Source organism: Musa acuminata, chromosome BXJ1-9 (assembly GCF_036884655.1).
Source record: "Musa acuminata AAA Group cultivar baxijiao chromosome BXJ1-9, Cavendish_Baxijiao_AAA, whole genome shotgun sequence".
In the NCBI taxonomy this organism is placed as follows: Eukaryota; Viridiplantae; Streptophyta; class Magnoliopsida; order Zingiberales; family Musaceae; genus Musa; species Musa acuminata.
In genome coordinates this window covers 39,816,299-39,827,921 of record NC_088335.1, presented here as the reverse complement: position 1 = coordinate 39,827,921, position 11,623 = coordinate 39,816,299, and positions in this window count along the sequence as shown.

Below are 11,623 nucleotides of genomic sequence, written 5' to 3'. Positions count from 1 at the left end.
CCTTGTGATGGCCATGAACATTCCATCGTCCGCATACAAGCCCATGCATGAGTACCAAATTCTTCGAGTTAGCAATTCCCCTCACCTCTGTGAGCTTTGCATAACTCTTTTGGTCATTGAGCAACTCATTCCACCTTGCATGGTCTCATCCTTTACCAAGCGCCTCGCTTGTCTTGAGCACCATCAAGTATAGTTGTCAACGTTGAGCCGTAGCTTAAACTCAGCCATCCCAACCTTTGTGTGCTCCGCATTCTTCCAAACTTGCCTGTTCTCATGGTGCCTCTTGCGCGAAGGGTTGGCCATTCCTCTGAATGCCAATGTCGGATGCCCGCTCTTCCGAGCGACTCATTTTCCCTACATCTCCATGCCCGTTTTTCCCCCAAACGATCGCGCGTGTGCTGACTGCCCTCAATGCAGCCCCGCTAGGTCCCCCACGTTTGCATGTCAAGTGTTTCTATGAGTGCTTGTCCCGCTCTGATACCATCTATCACGGACTTAGTTGGTTTTGCCTAAGTCGTGCGGCACCCTTGCATGTCCGTCCACAAAGGTCAGCCTCCCCGAAGCCTCCCATTGTCCCTTAGGACCAACAAAAGAGAGAACGGGTTAGAGAGAACGCCTCAATCGGGATCCATAAGCAAACATCTCTGAAAAACACTTCATAGATAATGCAAATTACAAACAGACTTTACAAGCTCTGAACAGTGGCAGAACAAAGGGTAAAATGGTCCATTACAGACCGATAATCTCTCGCACGTGTCCACATGACACAACCTTTATTTACAAAGCCTAAAGAGGCCACCAACCCAACTAAAATGGGACTATTATGCCTTCGGCCGCCCCTCTACATGCTGTACAAGGCATGAATATGCCAAACGACACGGACATACATAAGCATTACATCAAACATCTTGTTTCGAAGTTTGTCCGTGACAAGACGGTGGCACCGCCAACATCGGGAACCCAAGAGAATTCAAAATTTGGAGCCCAAATTTGAATCCTCTTAGGGTCTATAAATATCCCTCAATTCTCAATAGAGAATACAACTTTTGAGAAGCGATAGATTGAGAAAAAAAAAAGCCTTAGCAAAGTCTTTAGCAAGTCTTGTTTCCAATTGCTTGAGTGTTCACCTCATTCTTTTTTATTGAAAATTTGTAAAAGTGTGAACCACTATAAAAGGTTGTAAGAGGGATATTTGTCTTTCCCCTTCAAAGTGATTTGCTAGTGGAAGTTGAGAGCCTCTTCGAAAAAGGCTTCGCAAGTGGATGTAGGTCATTTTGACTGAACCACTTTAAATTGGTGTATTCCTTGAATGTGTGAGTTCTTACTTTCCTGAAATTGTTATTTACACTACTGCTAGCTTTCGGTTTTCATCTACTCAAGTTACTATCGAAACAAAATCTCCTTGTATTTACGAATTCGTTTTTAAACTTATAAGTTTTAATCTGCTATACTAATTCACCCCCCCTCTTAGTGCCACTTCGATCCTAATAATTGGTATCAGAGCTAGGCTCACTCTCATATTTGGTTTAATACCCAAGAGAGATGGCTTACTTCGGCATGCATAAGGGTCATTCTATTGCACGTCCACCTATGTTTAATGGGTCGGATTACACGTATTGGAAGACTCGTATGAGGATCTTCCTCATTTCCATATATTTCGAGCTTTGGACTATTGTCAAAAATGGATTTAAAAAATCTTCTCTTCCGATGAGCGAATGAGATGAATCGGAGAAGAAGGTTTTTGCTTTAAACGCAAAGGCTATGAATGTCTTGTTTTATGCATTAGACAAAAATGAATTTAATCACGTTTTAATTTGTGATTCGGCTTTTGATATTTGGAGAACTCTTGATGTCACTCATGAAGGCACTAGCCGAGTGAAAGAGTCCAAAATCAACATTCTTGTGCACTCTTATGAACTTTTCTGAATGAAACCAAGTGAGTCCATCGGAGACATATACATCCGTTTCATGGATGTCATCAATGGACTCAAAGCTCTTAGTAAAGATTTTTCTAATTTTGAACTAGTAACTAAAATCTTAAGATCCCTTCCAAAAAGTTGGGATCCAAAAGTTACGGCCATTCAAGAAGCCAAGGACCTTAAAACATTTCCTCTTGAAGAACTTATTAGGTCTCTAATGACCTACGAAATGACATGCCATGCTCATGAAGAGCTCGAGAACCCTCTTCCAAAGAACAGGAAGGATATGGCGTTTACATCACAAGAAGACCACTTGAAAGGAACATCAAGTGATGAGGACAGTGACGATGACATTACACTTTTAACTTAAAATTTTAAAAAATTTATAAGAAAGAACAAATTTAAAAATAACACCAAAAATAAACTTGAACATAAAAAGGACCAAGTAGTATGCTACGAATGCAAGAAGCCGGGGCACTTCAAAAATGAATGCCTCCAAGCTAAAAAGAAGCAACCGAAGAAGAAGAAAGTTTTAAAAGCGACTTGGGATGATTCAAGTGATTTAGAAAGTGAAGAAGCTAGCAACAAAGAGGAGACAAACTTTGCGCTAATGGCTTTAGGAGAAGAGGTATGTGATTTAATTAATGAAGATTTATCTTTCGATGAACTTTCTATCGCTTTTCATGAATTATTTAATGAGTGTAGAACTATTAGTAAGAAGTTTAATCTTCTAAAGAAAGAGCATGTTTTACTACAAAATAAGCTTGATAGTCTCCTCCATACTCTAAGTGTGAACACTTAGAAGCAATAAAAAATAAAAATTTACTACTTAAAGAGACCTTAAACAAGTTTAAGGTCACGTTTAAGGTCGGTAGCAAGGGATTGGACATGATCCTTGCAAACAAGGGTCACGTCACAAATAGAAGTGGAATTGGTTTTGTGAGAGGATCTCACCAAAATCTTACCACTTTCATTAAAGGACCCACATTACACGTTTTACCTTATTTGAAATGCAACTTTTGTTGTAAATCCGGACATGTTGCTTACAAATGTCCATTTAGGAAAATTAGTCTACATAAGTTGATATGGGTTTCTAAAGGAATTATAAATACTTCAATGATGAATAACAAAATTGGTAGATCAATTTTTGAAGCACCCAAAATCAAATGGGTACCTAAAACCATCCTCTTTTGTAGACAAACTCATAAGCTAGGAGCAAGAGATTGTATCTTGATAGTGGATGCTCAAGACACATGACTGAAGATCCATCTTATTTCTCTATGCTCACTAGCAAAGAAGAAGGGTACGTCACCTTCGGAGACAACAACAAAGGCAAAATCATTGGCAAGGGAACCATAGGTAACAAATCATGTTTTTCAATTGATGATGTATTACTAGTTGATGAATTAAAACATAATCTCTTAAGTATTAGTCAATTATGCGATAAAGGTTACATCATTAGATTTGAATCTAATGTGTGCATTATTGAAAAACCAAACAATAACTTGTCAATGATTGCTTTAAAAATGTGCTTCTCCACTTTAAATGATGATGCTTGGCTTTGGCATAGGAGATTAGGCCATGCAAGTATGAAACTAATATCTAAGATCTCATCTAGAGAATTAGTATGAGGGATTCCCAATATGAAGTTTGTTAAGGACAAAGTATGTGATGCATGTCAACTAGGTAAACAAATAAAAACTAGTTTCAAACCAAAAAATCAAATTAGCACCACTAGACCATTATAATTGATCCATTTGGACTTATTTGGACTAATTGACATGATAAGTCTAGGAGGAAGCAAATATGCTTTTGTAATTGTAGATGACTATACTAGATACACTTGGACTTATTTCTTGGCTCACAAATGTAATTGTTTCAAATGTTTCTCTAAATTTTGTAAACTCACTCAAAACGAAAAAGATTTCATGATTTCATCAATTCGAAGTGATCATGGTGGCAAATTTCAAAACCATGACTTCTAAAGTTTTTGTGAAGTTAATAGATATAACCACAACTTCTCCACTCCAAGAAATCCTCAACAAAATAGAGTAGTTGAAAGAAAAAATAGAAACCTACAAGAAATGGCAAGAACTATGTTGAATGAACATAGTCTACCCAAGTATTTTTAGGTTGAAACCGTGAATACAACTTGCTACATCATGAATAGGGTTCTAATAAGACCATCTTTATCAAAAACTCCCTAAGAATTATGGAATAACAAAAAACCAAATGTTTATTATTTTAAAGTTTTCAATTGTAAATGCTTTATTTTGAATGAAAAGGATGCTTTAGGAAAATTTGATGCCAAATCTGATGAAGGCACCTTTCTTGGTTACTCTTCTGTTTCTAAGGCTTTTTGTATTTTGAACAAAAGAACCTTAGTTATAAAAGAGTCTATTCATATTGTTTTCTATGAAATTTTCGAGTTAAATAAAAATAATTTTGATGATGATATTGGTTTTGAAAATTTGAATTTAAATGAACCCCCTCCTTAAAATAGCAATGTTGATGTATCTTCTTCCTTATCTAAGGAATGTAAGTATGTGGATGCTTATCCAAAGGAGCTAATTCTAGGAGATACATCAAAAGGGGTTCAAACTTATTCTTCCTTCAAGAATTTTTGTGCTAACACCGCCTTCCTTTCTCAAATCGAACCTAAATGCATTAACGGGGCCTTGGAAGATGATTCTTGGATCATTGCAATGCAAGAGGAATTGAACCAATTTGAGAGGAATGAGGTATGGAAGCTTGTTTTAGACCTAGTAACCATTTAGTCATTGGTAATAAATGGATCTTTAGAGACAAGCAAGACGAATGTGGTATCGTGGTTAGAAACAAGGCTAGATTAGTGGTCAAAGATTTCAACCAAGAAGAAGGTATCGACTACGAAGAAACCTTCGCTCCTATGGCAAGATTTGAAGCCATTAGGATACTCCTTGCCTATGCTAGTAGTAATAATTTTAAACTATTTCAAATAGATGTTAAAAGTGCCTCCTTGAATGGTTTTATTTCCGAAGAAGTATATGTCGAACAACCTCCCGGATTTAAAAATTCTCTTCTTCCTAATTATGTATTCAAATTGACTAAGGCTCTCTATGGCTTGAAACAAGCTTGGTATGAAAGGCTTAGTTCCTTTCTTATTTTAAATAATTTTATCAAAAGCAAGGTTGATACTACATTGTTTATCAAACACTTTGAAAACAATTTTCTTATTGTGCAAATTTATGTTGATAATATTATTTTTAGTTCTTCAGATGAATCACTATGTGAATCATTTGTCAAGTGTATGAGTCATGAATTTGAAATGAGTCTAATGGGTGAATTAACTTTCTTTTTAGGATTACAAATTAAACAACTTAGTGATGGTATATTTCTTAATCAATCTAAATATACATTAGAATTGTCTAAATATACATTAGAATTGTTAAAATGATTTAACATGGACGGTTCAAAAGTGATAAACACTCCTATGAGTACTTCGACGAAGTTAGATATGGATGAAAATGGTGAGAATTTTGATTAAAAATGTATAGGGGAATGATAGGTCGTCTACTTTATCTCACCGCGACTAGACCAGATATCATGTTTAGTATAGGACTTTGCGGGAGTGTTAAAAGAATATTTAGATATCTTAAAGGAACTCCCAATTTAGGATTGTGGTATCTGAAATCTGATATATTCGATTTAATAGCTTATGCAGATGTCGATTTTGGCGAATGTAGGATAGATAGAAAAAGTACATCCAGAACATGCCAATTTTTAGGATATGCACTTGTTTCTTAGACTTCCAAGAAACAAAACTTAGTTGCACTATCTATTGCGGAAGCCGAATACATTGCTGCAAGTGCATGCTATGTACAAGTTGTTTGGATGAAGAATATATTAGAAGACTATGGAATTTACTTGAAAAACATTCCCATAAAATGTGATAATACAAGTGTAATATGTTTTACCAAAAATCCAATTCAACACTCTAGAACTAAGCATATCGACGTTAGGCATCATTTCATACGCAATCATGTCCTTAACAATAATATCGTTCTAGAGTTTATTGACACAGCATCAATTAGCAGACATTTTTACAAAATCCTTAAATGAAGACTAATTTGAATTCATTAGAAGGGAACTAGGCATGTTAAATTGTCCATGAGAATAAGTTTGTTTGAATGTATTTTCCAAAAATGTTTTCATCCTCTTTCCATTCTTTCGTGGATTTGATTTCTTCTTTTTTTTTCGATTCCAAATGACATATTAAAGTGCAATCCAAGATCCTATCCTATCTTGAGTCAAACACCTCTGAAAAACAAAAAGGGAGAGGAAAGAAATTTTTTCTTTCTCTTTCTTAGCATGCTAGTGGTGGCACCGCCAGAACCGGTGGTAGCACCGCCTAAGCGCTCGGTCGCCAGGTGGTGGCACCGCTTGGATTGGCGGTGGCATCGCCCGAGATCTCCTTTATAAGAAAATGGGTTAGGGCCGGCGGTGGAACCGCCCCCAACCTATGAGAACTCTCCCTAAATCTCCCACAACTCCTTCAAAACTTCTCTAACCCTCATTCCAACCTTTAGAAGCCTAGGAGAGGGATTCTTGTTAATTCAAGCTCTCCATCTTTCAAGGAATTCTCTATAAGGTAAAATCTGAAATCTTTCCTTCCTCTTCTCATTATTTTGCCTACTCTTCATAGTTTCATATTCTTGATCTATCATCTTGTCTAGATAATGGCTCCTAAGAGATCAACAAGAACAAAAGGGAAAAGGGTTGAAGGAGATTCATATAACTAAAATCTTTTTAGATCCAAAGAAGTAGCTCTTAGGTTTCCAAATTTTGAAACAAGAACTATATATAAGGGTAAACATGTTGATCTAGATGAACTAGGAAACCTAGAACCCATTAGATGATTTGCACATTTAGATACCTTACCTCTCCTACAAATCAATGAACCAATTTATCCTAGGTTAGTTAGGCTATTTTATGCAAACTTATGTGTGGACAACGAAAGCCTAAGTACTTACTTTTTAGGAACATAAATTAAAATATTTGATAGTACTATTTGTGAACTAATTGAAATTACTGAAAAGGATAGGGGCTGTTACTTTAGAAATAAATGGGATGTCAATGTAATCGGAGTAACTTACTCCGAAGCCTTAGAAACTATCTTTGAAAATCTGAACCTAGGCATGATACCCAAAAGTTGCAAGCACTTACTACCCTTTAACTCTAAAATTCTTCATCACATCATGACTAGCATACTACTTCCCAAGCAATTTCATCTTGAGGAAATGAGTCAAATAGAGCTAAGCACCATGTACTGGATTATAACCGGACAATATAATTGCTTTGGATACTTAATCCGGCAACACATGTAGGATATAATAGCTAAAGACACTATGTTACCATATAGGTGGTTAATTACTCGATTAATACTTGCCCATTATATTTGTGTCTCGCTTGATGAAAACATAATTCAAGTTGATCGATTTAACACCATCAATAGAAATCTACTGAAAAGACTTAAGTACATATTTAGCAATGGTATATGGGTTAGGCAACCTAGAAGGACTGATCCAATTCCTCCACCAGTAGAACACCTTGAAACACCAATTTTTAGGGGAAATTAATCTCCTCCTCTTATTCCCTTTGGTGCAGTACCTTCAACTCCTACTTCATTTTCTGAAGAACTCATTATGGCAGAATTGCATCAGATCAAATCACAACAAAAACAACTCAAATCATAGCAAGAGCAAATTCAAATTCAACAAATTGAAATTTTGAAAGAACTGCGACAAATGAATCAAAAAATAGATGTCATGTATAAGAACTATGGATTTCCTCCTAAGGATTAATCGATATGTCTTCTTATTTTGTTACCTTGACATGCGATCCTTTGTATGATTACTCTTAATACCATGTTAAAGTTTTGTCATCTTCTTTCTTTTGTATGAAAGCCATGCTTTTTTAATGAGATGAATTTTGAATAAAAGCTTAATTTTTGAAATGCATTCTGGATGAATGCTGATTTTTTTTATGAGATGAATTCTAAATGAATGCTGATTTTTTTTTTGAAATGAATTCTGGATGAATGCTGAGATGAATTCTGGATGAATGCTGAATTTTTTTAATGAGATGAATTCTGGATAAATGGTGGGTTTTTTTATGAGATGAATTTTGGATGATCGATCTTAATGTTGAATTCCTTTTCTAATGATTTTATGATCACAAATTGTACGCTTAAAGTCTCATCTCCTTTTTATTGATGACAAAGGGGGAGAAGAATGAGCAAAACATTACTTGTGCCAATTCGATAGCATAACTTATATGAATTACAAAAGCTTGTGTAATGCAAATATCTTATATGCATCGATAGCATGACTTATATGATTGCAAAAGCTTGTGTAATGCAAATATCTTATATGCATTGCAAAACTTTTTAAGAATATCGTAAGTTCTTCGATTGGTTGATCATATGAAATCATGCCTTACATTTATATCATGAAATTCATGTTGAAAATTCTTATTTCTTGTCGAAGTGATAATTGTTTTTCTTCATTTGACTTGAAAATAATCTTCATAGCTTGAAATTATGAGAAATACGAAGTTTCGTATTTGCTCATGCTTATTGAGAATAACGAGAAGTTCAATCGGATAGAACTTATCGACTTAGTCTTGAATTCAAAGAGATTGAATTCAAGTATTTTTATCCTCTCAGAATATGGCATATAGATAGGGGGAGTTATGTTTAACTCCATCATCAATTAATTGTCAACATCAAAAAGGGGGAGATTATTGAATCTCAGATTTTGATGATGAAATCAATTGATGGATTAATTGATCTAATCCATATTATTGAGTTAAGTGTGCAGGATTAACTACGATAGCGTAAAAACATAAAGCAAAGATACCGGAGTCAAGTTCGATGGGTGTTCGAGAGTCCGAAGATTCGTCGAAGATGCTGCCGGAACCAACCGAGAAGAAATCGGGGACTTGTCGAAGTTTTCGGAAGTCCGCCAAAGAAATCATCGGAGGTTCACGGAGATCACCGAGAAGGCTCGGCTACTCGCTGAACTTGCCACAAGATCGGGAGCCTGATGGGAGTTCGCCGTAAGAAATCCGAGGGTGTATCGAAAGATCACCGGAAAGCTCGTCGGAAGGAGACTCGACATTTGCCGGTTGAAAACTTGCTTAGGACTATATTTTCAGTTGCGTAGTTTACATGTAATTAGGGTTAGGATTAAGGGATAATCCTATATCCTGGTTAGGAGCCAATTGGGCTCGATATTACCTAGTTTGGGCCAAATTTGAAGCCCATCTATTGACCCATAGGACCGGGCAGTGGAACCGTTGGACTAGGCAGTGGCACCGCTCAGAACCCGAGGATCGGATGATGGTACCGTCAGACTAGGTGGTGGCACCGCCCAACACTCGAGAGGTCCGGTGGTGGCACCGTCGGACTGGGCGATAGCACCGCTAGTACACTGTTTGTGTTAGACATCGACAAGCAGTGGCACCGTCAGCATCGGGAACCCAAGAAAATTCAAATTTTGAAGCCTAAATTTGAATCCTCTTAGGGTCTATAAATACCCTTAATTCTCAATAGAGAATATAACTTTTGAGAAGCAATAAATTGAGAAAAAAAAAGTATTAGCAAAGTCTTTAGCAAGTCTTGTTTTTAATTGCTTAAGTATTCACTTCCTTCTTTCTTGTTGAAAATTTGTAAGAGTGTGAACCACTATAAAAGGTTGTAAGAGATGTATTTGTCCTTCCCCTTCAAAGTGATTTGCTAGTGGAAGGTGGGAGCCTCTTCGAGGAAGGCTTCGCAAGTAGACGTAGATCATTTTGACCGAACCACTTTAAATTGGTGTGTTCCTTGAACGTGTGAATTCTTACTTTTCTGAAATTATTATTTACACTACTACTGGCTTTTGGTTTTCATATACTCCTTGTATTTACAAATTTATTTTTAAATTTATAAATTTTAATCCATTGTACTAATCCACCCCCTCCTCTTAGTGCCACTCGGATCCTAACAGAATCAAACAGATTAAACTGCACTTGTTCGAATATATGAATCATAATATTTAACTGTAATGTCTCATAGACTTATTGCAACAGCATTCTTTGTCTTGTTTATGATATTCTCATAGTTTTTCACATCAACATTCATATCACTCAGTTGTTGTACTTGTAGCAGCATTTCCAAATTTAAAATATAGAACAGAATTGCAGCTATTCAAGTAGGATTGTGAAAAGTTGTCCTGCCCAATGCAGCAAGCTTGTTTTCCCACACAGCTTGCAATGCAACGATCGCAGTCATAACAATTCATTTGTTTATCCTGGACTCCTCTGGATTGAGAATTAAGTTTCAAAAAGGTTAAGAGGAATTATAATTTTTTGCATGAAAATTATGATGACTTCATTAATGTACATCATGAGATTCCATAATTTGACTAAGGACGCATCATCATGATGTAATCGCTATGTTTTCATTTTTTCCCTTTTTTTTCATGTGAATTGATAATATGCTCATAATTATTGTACATGCGTAAAATTTATTAAGAAATAAACTCAAATTATAAGTGAGAGAATAGAAACTATGGAGAATAGAAAAGAATGGAGGGGAAGAGTATATGGAGGTCTTATGATATTTGTAGGACTTAAGATTGAGAGGACATCATGTTTAGGTGTTAAACAACAGATTCCACTTCCAAATCAAAGACCAAAGATCATCTCTAAAGCAATACATATAAAAAATTCAACCAACTTAAACATTAATAGAGAATCAAAGACAGATAAAGGTCATACAAACATTATGTTCCATATTTTAAGCAATAAACATCAACAAAATTTATGCCTTTGGTCTTGATTAATGTTCTTTTGATTGGGATTTTTAGCTAAGGCATACGTAGGTAAAATGGTGTCCATACGTTTTCCCTTTGAGAGGAGGAAATTATACATGTCTTTTGAGTCTTTGATATTTGAAGTCTTTGGATTCGTTTTAGCACACTTTGTTCTTTACACACTCGTGACTTCATTCTCAATGTAAAAAAGCTCCTTTTGCTTGAGAAAATTAGAATAATTTGACAAACACAGACACTACAAAATCACAAAAACAGGACAAAAAGTGAAGTTTTTGTACCTTTTTCTCGCATTCGAAGAGAAAGAATATTCTTCATAGTAACGTACACTTTTGTCCAAATGACCAAAATCAAAAAGTTCTGTTTTAAAAGAAATATTATGAGATATAAGTTATTATGACCAAAATCATAATAACTTACCTTTCCTTCCTCATTATACAACGACAGTAATTACTCTTCTCTGCTGATTTGTTGTTGCCGGTTTCCTACTCTGCTCGACAACAATAATCACTATGCTGATATGTCATTGCCTATTTTATTGTTCTACGTAGTGGCCTGCTCTCTTCGCTATCAACCAAATCACTACTGGAGGACTTCAAGCCACCGTAGTCGCCCATTTTAGACTTTCCCTATTTCCTTACTAGTTCTCATCATTGAGCTGCACTAGGACATCACTGATCTGTTGTTATCACTATAGCAACAATAGCGTCGTTTTCTCAACAAACTACCATGCTGCCCTATGCTGCTTCAACAAGATCGGCTTCCTCCACCTTTGGTGGCTTTCCCTACCCCTAAATCTCGTGGAACTCTAGTGAAGTGCTCTTTGCCCTAAGTGCTCTCCCTTCTTCCTCA